Raw genomic sequence first — 13,294 nt, forward strand, 5'->3', positions numbered from 1 at the left:
AGTTTATCTTTGAAATGCTGTGGGCAACCACTGCCTCTGTCCAAACTACTGATCTAGTAGCTTCTTGGGAAGAGGACCCCAGTGTGGCACATTCAGATATCTTTCACTGAGTGGTGCACCTCTCTTACTGTATGGAAAATAAATAATATCTTACCTTTCCATCCCTTAGATTTTAGATTYTGCAATGTGGATGCTGATCAGCTTTTACTTGCTTAAAAATATGTAGTGTGTAAATAGAACAACTGTCTGTAGTTGCTGACTGCCTGCGGTAGTGCATTCCACAGACTATGTTTGGGTGAAGTCCATTCCCCGTGTTCCCCAAGCCCTGTTATGAGGGTGGCTGTTTTRTGGGAACAAAAGCAAAGCCACATTTGTTCATGAACAAAACGCACAGAGCTGTGAGCATCGTGAAATGTTACACCAGTTTTTAATTCACTCCCTTGCTGATTTGCCCAAATTAGGTGAGTCAGAGTCTAGGTGCCAACTCTGTTGGGAGAGATGGGTTTTAATGAATGGAGCTTGTTTCTCCATCCTCCTTTGAGCTGTTGACTTTTGAGGAGTAAGTATAATGTTACCAATCTTTACCTAATTGTGTTTTTTTAAGTGAAATGTTGATTTAAAATGTAATGGAAATATCTCCATTCTSTATGATATTGAATAATATTACTAAGAAGAAACCATATATTTCTTCGTAGTGGTTATGCTTACTGATGCAGAATTTATTATTCTCTTATGTAACTTGAGAAGATTAGCTGTGGCACATAGTTTATTTTGAAATACCTGAGTAAATATATTATCTTGATTAAAAGATTCCAAACTATGCAATTTCAGCCTGGAGAAGAGAAGGCTGAGGGGGGACCTGATCAGCGTGTATAAATACCTCAAGGGAGGCAGTGAGGAGGAGGGGGGCGGCCTCTTTTCAGTGGTGGACAGTGATAGGACTAGAGGAAATGRCTTCAAACTGAAGCATCGGAAGTTCCACAGGAACTTAAGGAAGCATTTCTTCACTGTGAGGGTGACAAAGCACTGGAACAGGCTGCCCAAAGAGGTTGTGAAGTCTCCTTCTTTGGAGATCTTTAAAACCTGCTTGGATGCAGCCCTGTGCCACGTGCTCTAGGTGACCCTGCGTGTACAGGGGGRTTGGACTCGATGACCTCTGAGGTCCCTTCCAACCTTGGGTATTCTATGAAGTCTATGCAAAACATCAACACTTCCTGAATCACTCCTAGTCACTCAAACATGTAGTTAAGTGCTGTAAAGCTATTGATCTTAGCTTTAAAGCAATGTAAGCATCATCAGTAAAAAAGATATCCTTTGACAGAAGTATAAAAAACAAACCACAATCCAAAGTTGCAGTGAAGGAAACATCCCTTTAAAGTTGGCCCTTAAAAGTTTTGACATCCATATTTCTTTTTTGTCTTCTAATGACAGAGCGGTGGAAGAAGACAAATATCATCCAGAGCCACTTCACAAGCATCTTTTTGAAGAGGATATGGGGATATTGAGGTATGTGTGAGAGGAAAGTCAAAGCAGGTCCCAGACAAAATTGAGGCTTCTAAAGATAGGATGAAGCACAACTGAGGTGGCTATAGATGTGGAAAGGGTTGGGTTTAAATTTTGTAAAAATGTACGGTTAAATCATTTAATTAACTATTTCTGAACTCACAGGAATATATTTTGAGATTAAGTTCAAAATCTAATTACACCTCATTATTTTTACTTTTTGTAGTGAGYATGTTCTCATAGAATTGAGGACTGAATCCCTGCCATTGTGACTAGACCTTTTATTGCCCTCAAAGAGGGTTTCTCTACCTCCCATTTCCAGGTCAACTGAAATCTTACTGAAACCCTATCGCTTCTTTCATCCTTTCATAAATCACCACTGGAGAAAGAAGACTGTTTTTCTCATCTCTTACTTTCCTCTGAGAGTGAAAARAAATGCTCTTTAGGTGCAAATACTGTATGAAGAAATATAGTTTTACAAAGAAGTATTCCTTAAAAGAAACATTTTCATGTAACAGACAGCTTAGTCTGAACTGAATGCTGTTATTTGTGAAATTGTGTTTGTTGAAGGTATTGGTGCCTCCTGTGGTAAACCTGCTGCATTTTGTTCTGAGAGGAATAACTACCTGTTTTTTTTGTTCAAAATCCTTACATCTGTACAGGATTCTAGTAGTGCCACTAAATGCACAGGTACGTAGAAAATTGGTCATTCTTCACTTCTCAACTGCATCTGTTTGCAGGAAACTTCTTTTTTTTTTTTTTTTTTTGTTGTTCTTGTGGTTTTTTTTTTTGTCTTTAATGTTTTTTCCCCCATTCGAAAGCTGATCTCTTATAGTGAAATCACGTATGCTTGTTTGGTTAGAACACTAAATGACAAACAAAAAAGTTTGAAAATATTTTTTCCTTGGCTTTTCATATAAGAGATTATAACCTACCTCTTTACATAGTTCCAGAAGTACTTGTACTTTTCATGAAGCCCATGCATGGGGTTGTTCCTGAATATCACTAAGACACAAATATCTTTGTTTACAAATATTAGGTATTAGTACCTTTGCCTAAAATCTATTAGGCAAAAATGTATGAAATTGCCCACAAAGTTACTCAGATTAAGTGCTAGCAATGAGACTTTGAATGAATTGTTGAGTGTTTAACTTTAGGATCAGAGGTAGTTACAAGTTAGTAGTAACAAGGAGAGCTTGAAGCACCATGCTGGGAGGGCACAGTGAGAGCAAACAGGGTTGAGTAGGTTAATTTGTCCAATAAACACTGCCTTATTGATCTTTCTGCCCTGCCTTGCAGCTCCCAGTATCGTTCCTCTGCAGAGGGATCATCGGGCAAGGACAGGTACATACAGCCAATGTGCAGGTGAGGGGAAGTAGAGACCTTTATTTTACTGCTCTGACCATCTGTGCCCGTGTTTGGGGAATTAGACTTGGATATAAAGTACAGTCAGTCAGTACTACAGTATGTATTTCTAATCCCAGTAGCAAAACTTCTGTTAATGTCAGTGGAGCTTTAAGACGTTTCAAAGCAGTGCTTTCAGTGCTTTCCAGTTTCTCTCCATTTTCTTTTTTTTTYYTTTTTTTTYYTTTTTTTTTTTCTCTCTCTCAAAATGTAGCATACACCATAGTTCAACAATTAGGGCTTCTTACTTCTATACCTAAAAGCTTTGGCTGTAAATGCACTGAGTACAATTTTCTTTCTTTCTTATAGAGTAATTGCTCTCCATTATTAAATAACCATTCTCAATTTCTCTGTTGCAATGCTTTCAGGATAACAATACATCTATCAATACTTAAATCTATCTATATAAATAAATACATGTTTTATCACTTAATTGTTTTGAAAATATCATTTGAAGGATTAGAATATAAATATTTTCTAGTCGAGTGACAAAAATCTCTTCCTTCTGATGAGGCCTTGCTAAATCAATATTTGTGATCAAAATCGCCAGTAATCAGAAAAGGAAAAAGCCAAATTAGGTTCTTATTTTAACATGCATGTCTCGGCAATCTGACTCAGGCTTTAAGAAGGACAGATGTGCCAGTTACTGAGCAGTGTTTCTGTGCAATAAAAACAGTAGCATGATATTGGTCATTAAGGCAAAGAAAATAACTAAGTTTATTTGACCCAASATAGGCCTGAAAAACAAATAGTATAAGGAAAGAGATGTGCTGTTTCAGTGTTGTGTCTTTTGTCTAGAGCCAATGTTGCTGCACGTAGGTATCAACTGATACCRATATAGACCCCTTTTGATATCAAGAGACATTGATACCTGTTAACTTCCTATTTCTATCAACAGTCATCAATGTTGATTGATAAGTATGGAAATAGGTCCTCATTGAAGATTCTGAAGACAAGATGTGATGATATTGATACAGTCAATGCTACTAGGAGTGAAAGCATTAGATACCCACTGAAACTGAGAATATTGATGGTTATTCATAGGGATCAATAGATTCCTATATAAAGATATGGACATTGTTAGGCATCTATTCTTCTTGATATTGAGATATTGCTGACTGTAGATGCAAAATGAACCTGAGAGTGAAAGCACTAGATACCTGTTGAGAATGTGAGGTATCAGTGTCTGTCAGTGGGTTTCGATATTTATGGATATCATTCCATAGTGATAGGTTGTGACATGAGCGCTCCTCAAGGCCTCAGTTTTGGGAATGGTCAATGCTGATGGTAGTCAGTGCCTCCTGAGAGTCAAAGCTAGAGGTCAGTGTAGATCAAGAGGTATTGAGTCAGGGAACATCACCAGGGAGTGATGTTGATGGTTGTCAAGAAGTGTTGCTACCTGTTGATATGGATCACTCCCGTGGGTAGGTATGGAACTTGACAGGACTATCTTAATTATGTAACTTCCTTGAAATTTTAAGGGAAGGAATCCTGTTCTTCTTGCAGGTAGTGCCATGGATACCAAGATATATACAGTCCAAATTTAGTAATGTGTGATAATAATGCAACAATAGTTAAACTATAAGTACTAGTCAGTAACCATAGTGTGTCCTCTTCTTCACGGAGGGGTAAAGTAGTTCGTACCAAACCGTTTTAGTAGAAGAGATGAGAGTACTGTGTTGTACACTGTGTTTTAAACAGGAGGTGCACAGCCACATACTTAATAGCACTCAAGCTGTTGCAGAAAATAGAAATAATATAGTCGCATCAGCATGTTGTAAGTGAGGTCTGCCAAGAGGAGTGGCATCTTTATCTAATCTAGTGATTATGGAGCTTAGCCAAGAGCCATGTATTCTTGGTTCCAGTCTCTATGTCCTTGATTATTTCTGGCTTGTTTTTGTTTTTCAATCCAGATGCCATCTAGTGTTAGATGCTTCTGCACCCCAGGGAGCAGAAACTCTGTTCCAGGTCTCTTCCACTCAGATCTATGGTTGAGCTTCTCTGGGGCTCTGTCAGGCCTAATCACTGCTGTATTTTCCTGCGGGAGGTGGGAGCTGTAGTTTGAGCCCTCATCAGCTGGGGAACACCTGGAATCCAGCTGCACTACTTCCTAAGCAAAGACACCTCTTGGGTATTGTGCAAAATGTCATGGCTATGAATACAAACTTGGCATGCCTTAGGATCGCTCAGAACAGCCCAGATAAACCAGACTCTTCAGGAGGAGCAGCTAGGCTGAAAATCCCAGCCAGCCTCTGTTGACAGAGAAATGCCTAGGTTGCCAGCTCATCTTGGATTTCTCAAAAATCCAGTGCAAAATCCCCGTGTGCCTTCRGTTCTCATTACCCTCTGATCTGTGAGGCAGAGTGTTGGCGTCTGGCATCCAGGATTCAGCTGTGTCTGTCCTGTGCACCTCTAGCAGCTGGGCCCCAGAGCCCCGTTGAAGGGTTTTGTGCCCACAGAGCAGTGCAGGAGTGAGGGAGGAAGCGGCGCTGCAGCCTGTGTGAGGGCACAAGCCTGGCAGCGTCTGGGACCCTGCGAATTAGGGTTCAGCCCAAAAGTCATGTGAGTGTTTCAACAGGGAGATCCCAAGTCTGCTTGTGCATTCAAAAGATGCTTATAAAAGGAGAGAATAGCTTGGACATTTAAAAAAAAAAAGCATAAGTACAAATGCATGGTTTCAATTCAGCTCTGAAAGAAAATAGTCTTCTAATACATACATGAGYATTTAACACGTGAACTTTCCTAGTTTCATGAGGAAAAAATGTTTACTGTTAGCAAGTGTAGTATGCTCAGTGATTATCCAGAGATTGTGTCCCATAGCTATTAAGTCAGATAACTTARAAAGGAGTAATAGCAGGTTCTTTCATGAAGCTATGCTGCACTTGGCTAGCTGCTCCGGACCTCCTGGAAAACCATGTCTGGTGTCAGCAGTAAAAGCAAGGCAATTCTGTAAGATGCATCATGGTTCTTTCGAAAACGTGGAGTTTGAAAGCTTGACAGTAGAGTCTTGGATACTGTTCATCTCACTCTAGTCATAAACTTCTTACTATGTGGGCACCACATTACCTGGATAAATTCTTTCATTAGTCTTCCAGTTGAGCTACACAATGCTTTACATACCTTAAATCTAATCATGTTCACAGTGTAAAGCTTACCAGGCCTTATTTGCATTTATGGCTTATAAAACCTGAACCTGTTTTCCTGAATGCATGATGGTGCTGTATATTGCACACTGCTTCGCTTTGAATGCCAGCCTCCTAATGACTTCTAACTTATTCCTAAGGCTACTTACTTTTATTTTAATGCCATTGAGTTACCTCTAATAGAGCTGCATATAACCTGAGGCTTTGCCCTCTTACGCGAGGGTATAGCAGGACTTTCTTGGCTGCATTAGTTGTCTCACTACAGATAACTCAACCTGGATTTGCATTAGGTGTTGAGTGTCCCAGCTGCATGTCCCATTGACTGCAAAGAACACTTGAAAGTGATCATCTCTTTCTGCAAAAGAAGACTCTTTAATTTGCAGTGGTAAATTTGAAATTGGAAGAATGGAAAGTACAAAGAAGTATAAAGTACAAAGTGAAGGAAGGGATTTATTTGCGTTCTCCTGGTTCCAGTATACAGATGTGAGTATTAGCTATGTTTTGAGATCTCCTGAATGTTTGAGAGCATCCAATATTTGTCTCAACAAGAAAAGGAAAAAAATTATGGATGAAATAAAATCATTTTTTTTAAACATATTGTGCATATTGTCACTGATTTGCAATTTATTTCTTCATCCAACGGAAGCAGGAAAAATCAAGCATTTTCAGCTCTGCAATTCTATGATTACATGAGAATCCCCTGAGGAGATGATAAAACAAGTGTGACAACTCAGATAAATTATTGCTTCTGGCTAATTGTTTCCAAACTAGGGATGCAGTCGTATCATGTCCAGTTCATGAAGCAGCTGTTTCTTATAGAAATGCTATGATTCATTCTCTATTCCATGTCTATTATATGCTCTTGTCGAATTTAATGCCATTACTTATGGAGAAATATTTCTGTTTATTTTGAGAAATATATTGGAAACTACCATTTTTTAAGCAGTGTATTTCTGTGCTGTGCTATTTCCCTTCATCCAAAAGCATGTGGAAAGATGTGTCAGAAAGACAGATATCTTATAAAAGCATGAAAGGTGACACCTTGGCTTCAACACAATTCTGTCATTTCTAATAGTTTACTGTCATATTAACTGCTAATATCCTATCCTATTACCTCCAAAAATTTGGAMCAGATGTTGAGATGAAACTAGACCAACACAAAACAATAGTGTCTTTTGCACAAAATCACTTCAAATAAATACTGATGGACTGTTTCTTCTGGAAAAATTAAAAAAAACCCTACTCCACAAATAGAAAAATTTCTGACCAGTTTTGGCTTTCTGCCAAAATTGAATATGAAACTGAAGCTGTTGAGATCCTGACTACTAATTTGTCTGATCTTTTACTTCTGTTATTTTACTTTTCTCCMTGTAAAACAGGACATTATAATCCCTTCCTTTAAAGAAGGCTCTCTCTCTCTCTTTTAGGTTTTATACCATCTTATGATGGTATAAAAACTGCTTTCCTTGTAGTTTAACACACCTTCCTCTTTGTTCAGGTACTGTAGACCACACCAAGAACCTTCCTCTGAAGAATCTCGTTTGTTGTTTAGGAGCCGATGGATTTAAAGCCGAGGTTTTTCCCTAGGAGTTCAGAACAGAAGCTGAAGAAGTGGAGCTGCCTGGTGAGTTTTATGTCTCTAAATTAGCACTGAAGGCAACAGGRAAAATGAAGAAGTAATTTCACCATAAAGTCTTGTGAGTATACATACAGGTGAGTAGGAAAATAAAGTATCCTTCATCTATGAACCATACTCTCTCCTGGGGAGGAGAGGTACTGAACTGATTTTACCCTCTCACCTTTGCTCTCGTCTGAAGTCATGCACACGTGTTAAATATTCTCTTCCTCTGAGTTACTATAAAGTTAGGAAAAGAAAAAAAGAGTAGTTGTGAAGGATTGCATTTTGTTCTCGCCATTTAGTTTTGCAAGTTGCCCTTTTATACTCTTTCTCTGCAATACAGGAGAGGTTGTCCTGATTGATGCATCCGTCTGGTAGGCACCAAGATAAAGCTGCTAATACTGAGAAATACTGACTTTGATGTCATGAATTAGGTTGCCTCCTGGTTCCCTCCTTCCTCCTAAAGCAAGCCAATAGGACTATTTTGGAAAAATGAAGCTGCAATATTTATTTAGCAGCTACAGCACAGAAGGAGAGCACTAGAAGGCAAATAAAAAACCCCTAAAGTATGGGAGTCTAGTACTAGCATGCACGAGTTCTCTGTTACCTCCTATGGTTACAGCTGGACGCAGCAGCAGGACTGTTATTTTCTCCCTGCGTGATATGAGTCACTTCCACAGGAGACAATGTGTGATCTTGAGAGCTAAGCAGTAGGTGTTTCATATTCTCTGAATCTCTTGCTTTGAGTCATTGATTTCTTTACATCGAATCTCATCTCTGGCCCAGTTAGTGAGCCATTAAGTGAGGAGTCTACTGCGTTGATGAAATAATAATTCTGTTTACAGAGTGCCTTCTCACCAAGGCACTGGAGGTGCTGCACAGTATCTGCTTAATTCACACACTTTTAATTATTAAAGCTTTTCTACCTGATGCCTTTATGCAAAACAGAGTAGTTACGTTGTCTTCCACCAGAAGCAATTGCAGTGAGGCCATTTAGGGAATGGTTTCTAGAAGATTGCCCAGTTGCTTGGTACAAGAATGTCATTTCCCCTGCATGAAGGAAGTGTTTTGAGGAAGGTACTCGGGCACAAGGAAGTCTACTGAGAAATRCAGTGGTAAGCAGTAGCTTTTGTGTCCCCTTATGGACTGGCACACTTTGAAAAGTTGCACACAATAAATGTGATCCTTGCATGTCCTGCCTTTCCTCCACTTTAAGATGTGCTGAAATTTTGCATATCCCTCAAATAATAAATTGGTGATGTAGCTGAAAAAGATACGATAATCCATAAAAAGTAAGAGTTAGAACCCCTTGTCTTAGTTCAGTTCGCAATGGCTGGTGTTTTGTTATAGCTGTTCAACTGGGAACTCTCTCGTTGTGTATTTCACACAGTTTCAAAATATCATTTTCTATAGCACTTATGCTATTTTGATTCCTGTGTAGTAGGGCAGAAATGAGATAGGACACTCAGGTGTGCTGGCTTAGCAGCTGATGTGCTGTCCCTTAATATTTGAGCACTGCTGGCTTAATTATGAGCAGTTCCCAGGTGCCTGGCTGCTAAGAATCTTGAGACACTTGAAAAAGCTACTGAGAGATTTGCTTCTGTGAGGCACCAAAGGGCATTTTTGGATGCTCAGTGAATCTGACAGAGGAGAGAATAAAGGTTTGTTATGAAGATGAAAAATCTAAAAAAATCCAAACAATCAAACAAAAACCCACATACACACAAAACTTAAACCAGAAACCTTTGACTATGAACTCTTGATTCTCTTTTTTTTTCTTTAAGATTAATTTTTAAAAAAATTTTCTATTAGCAAGGTTATTGTAAACAGTCACATTAGGGCTCTCTACCCACCTTGAGTAGGTGTAAATATGAAGCAAAACAAGAGACTGCTAAGGATGTCACAGTCTTAAACTATTGTCATTAGTGATTTGCATCACTATCCCTGCTCTTGTGCTAGTAGAGTGCAATTAATTACGTATATTGGCTGGATACAGCTGCAAAGTGACTATTTACAGCAGGATGTGAAAAATGAATGTGAGAAACCAGCTACAGTACATGATAATTTTTACACCTGGCTGATGTGACATCCCCTTGCCAAGGAAAGGGCACCTAGAAGCTAGAGCTTGCGCTGGGATTTAGTCTTTGGGCCAYGTTCTCTCATGACTGAAATATGCTTTGAGCGGATAGGAAGGCTAGCAGGGAAAAGATAAGTCTGTGTTGGTATGAATGAATCAAATTGCCATTTGTGCCCCTGGGAACTTCGGCTTTAGGAAGCAGTGTCCCTTCCAGCTGCTATGGTAGGTTGCTTGATGTGTGTGTCAGGAGATAATCTGCATGCCTGATGCATTACCCTGCTCAAGCTGATATGCTTTGGGAGCACTCAGCTTGCTAATCATGTATCTGTATTTTTTGCATCCTCTCTGCCTATGTCTGCAAGGTGCAGGGCTAATAACTTCCAGAGCAAACCATGCTGCAGCCTCCCAACCCCTGATTCTGAAGGCAGCGGGCTGCAGTGATAGGTGCATCATTCAGGTGATATATAACATTCAGTTATATATAGACTCTTTTATGAATTCCGTCATGAGTTGAGTGCCCAGGTCCTGGCAGGGGGCTTGAGCTCATGGGACAAGACTTGCAAGACCCCAGGATGGGGCGGATGGGTGGACTGTTGTTGCCCCAGCTCTGCACCCTTTCTGCACATAAGTGGCACTGTGTGCCATGGCCTGCGTGCAGGCATGGGAGCAACTAAAACTTACAGTCTCTTCAAAATATGCTCCTGAAAATATTTTCCTAAGACTTTTACTTTGCCTCTCTCACAAAAGCAGGTCTGGAAATAGTTTGAGAACTCTTTAAGATAAACCCTTTTGTGCCTTTCCTACAGATGCAGGTAATTGCAGAGAGATTTGGGATCTGTCTAAGTCAGATCCTGTCCATTTAAAAAAAAAACTTCTCAGGGTTGCATTTGACGTGCAGTGTTGACATCCTGCTTTCTATAGTAAGGCAGATGATACGTTTAGCAGACAGCTACTTTGACAACTTCTCTTCTGAGCTGCTGAAGGAAAACGCTGAATTTTTCCTATAGCTTTTGATATTTTGTGTGCTTGTTGGGATAATCCTTATAAAATCCTGACACTGGAAGGGTCACGCTGCTGCTGCAAGCAGATGCAAGTTCAGAGACATCTGGGGAATAGCATCTTGTTAGAGATGCTGGATCTCCCTTTTAAGAAAATATTGGCTCTGTTTACATTCAAGGGAGAACAGACTCACCAGCTCCTGAGCTTTAATACCAATTCTGCAGTCTTACAAGGCTGTAGGATCTTTCCAAAGCTATATTTTTTTCACCTGCATAAACCTTTCAAGAAATTATGAGAAAGTGTTTTTTCCTCCTGGAATTACACTTTGGGATATTCACTATGCAGTGTTTGCTTTCTTTCTTTCAATTTGTTATATTGCAGACTGCCTTTTGTATTTCGGTGCTAAAAGCCCATATTATGTGAAACTTAACTTCAGAAGCAGACTCTGAAACCATTCTGGGGAGCTATTGAACTGGACTAGCACYGCCAATGCTTTCCTTCAGAATAAAACAAAAATCAGGCCTAGGACTTGTAGGAGTCGATCAGTAGGTTTTTCACTGTATTGCTTTCTCCCTTAATAGGACATTCCCAGAGAGGGTATCTTAATGGTTTTCTGGAAAATCTGTTTTGAATGTATTCTTCAAAAATCATTCTTTTTCCATGTGGAGAAATGGATCTAACTTGTTATCGTTTGTATTGATTTGACTAATCTCAAGATGTATACCAGATTTTTACTGGAGCAGGTGATGGGAGTGTTTGACTTGGGTATTTATAATTAAGGCCACATGTAATGAAGTGGTAGYCTGTTTTAGCATGGTTGAAATTGAATCTTTTTAGGGCATCTGATACTAAATTCTATGATGCAGTTGCCTTAACTTCTCTGAAGGTACAGTTAGGCAAAAAGGTTTCTTCCCAGAGAATCAACCATGATTATATTTAAATATGTTTTGGTGTATAGAGATGTCTTTTGTTTTGCTAATGGCTTGGACAAGTCTACCCTCTAGTGGTAGAGAGTTTACAAACTAGGGGCTCCCAGAAACCAGCACAGTGGAGGCACCTTGCAAAGAACAAAGATGATGGTTTTGTTCAACTCTTGTGGCTTGCTTTATGAATCAGTCTATTTCTCGGTCTCTGTGGTGAGCATATAGTTCCTATACATCCCTCCCACCCCTAATAAGGGAAGCATTATCTTGGTGAAGCGCGTGTTCTTCCCTGCCTGCTCCCGAAGAGATGAGGACCAAGGCTGGAGAGCAGCCCCAGGCCCTTGTGCAGCGGGTGCGGAGCAGGGGCCCTGGTTGCAGCTCCCGGGTTGTGCTGCGAGGCTCTGTTCTGCTGGATGAAACGTGCTGGCAGCACCGTCGCTACAGCCCTGCTTTTGGGTAGATTTGCACTGTGATAACAAGGGATCCAGCCTCGCAGGTGGTTGCTCAGAAAAACTTCCTGTGTTCTGACTTGAGTCAGAAAAAAAAAAAAATATATATATATATATATATGCGTGTATATATATATGAACTGGCAGTGGTGCAAATCTCGGGATGCTGTCGGCACAAGGCTTGGTGGAGGTTGTGCAAAGCTAAGGCTTTTGCAGCAGGGCCCTGCCTGGCTCACTGCTGAATGCAGGGCTGYAGCCAAAAGGAGCTTGGTGCTTGGAGCCATGGGGAAGGGATGGTTGCAATTATAAATTGCAAATCTTATAGAGTGCCACTATATAATCATTGTGGCAATTCACATATACAGTCCTGATCACTGAATCTCAAAGTGTAGAATTAGTTTAATGTAAAAAAAAAAAAAACTTTAAAATGGGTTTTTTGAGCAAAAGCTTTCACTGAATGTTTCTGAAAGTAGGCTAATGATCAGGATTGTCTCTGTAGATGTTAGTGGCTGTAAAGTGTTTCTGCTGYGTGGGGTTTGTGCTTACACTCACTGATACAGCAGTGGTTCCCATTTGTTTTCATACAGTGATTTAGTTACCAGAGATGTGCCACRACTTCTCTCTGGTTGCCCCAGTTGTGTTTCAGAAGGGCCAAGGTAGGTGTCAGCGCCTCGGATATTGTGTATGATATCGTATAACACRGCGTATCCGCATGGAGTCCAAAGTACTGGCTGGTGTCATCACRAGGAAAATAGCTGCCAGTCTCAGCCCTAGTCTGAGCCTGCGCCAGTCTCTAGTGCCCATGGTGAGTCTAATCTGTGTATGGTCCCCAAAGTTTCACGCTCATGAACAGCTCTTGAATATTAACAATTTAGTTTGGAGCACACAAGCAGGAATCTGAGCAGGATTCTAGAGCTAGCTTATTCAGCCCAAATTCTTGATGTTTTTCTTTCTTTTTTTTTTCTCCCTACAATTATTTTCTCAGCTTGCTAAGAAGCAAAGCATCAAAGAAACTCTAGCCAGAATAAATTCTAAACCTCATGAGACAGATGAGACCACTACTAAAGAAGGCATTTAAATATCCACTATTAAACAAGATGTTTAAATACTACCTCATATAGTGCCTATATGTCAAATTACTCCTGGTTTTGAAGGGAAGACGATACATGCAGGAAATC

General features: G+C 40.0%; 1 long non-coding RNA gene across 1 annotated transcript; it reads left to right on the forward strand.

Annotated features, from left to right (window-relative positions):
• Positions 1-1,452: 1,452 nt before the first annotated feature.
• Positions 1,453-2,847, forward strand: LOC112946181. Its single transcript, XR_003249174.1, has 3 exons — positions 1,453-1,506; positions 2,074-2,193; positions 2,803-2,847. It is a non-coding gene; the product is annotated as an uncharacterized LOC112946181 (long non-coding RNA).
• Positions 2,848-13,294: the final 10,447 nt, after the last annotated feature.

Source organism: Nothoprocta perdicaria, unplaced genomic scaffold, assembly GCF_003342845.1.
Source record: "Nothoprocta perdicaria isolate Ctin4 unplaced genomic scaffold, notPer1 scaffold_20, whole genome shotgun sequence".
In the NCBI taxonomy this organism is placed as follows: domain Eukaryota; kingdom Metazoa; phylum Chordata; class Aves; order Tinamiformes; family Tinamidae; genus Nothoprocta; species Nothoprocta perdicaria.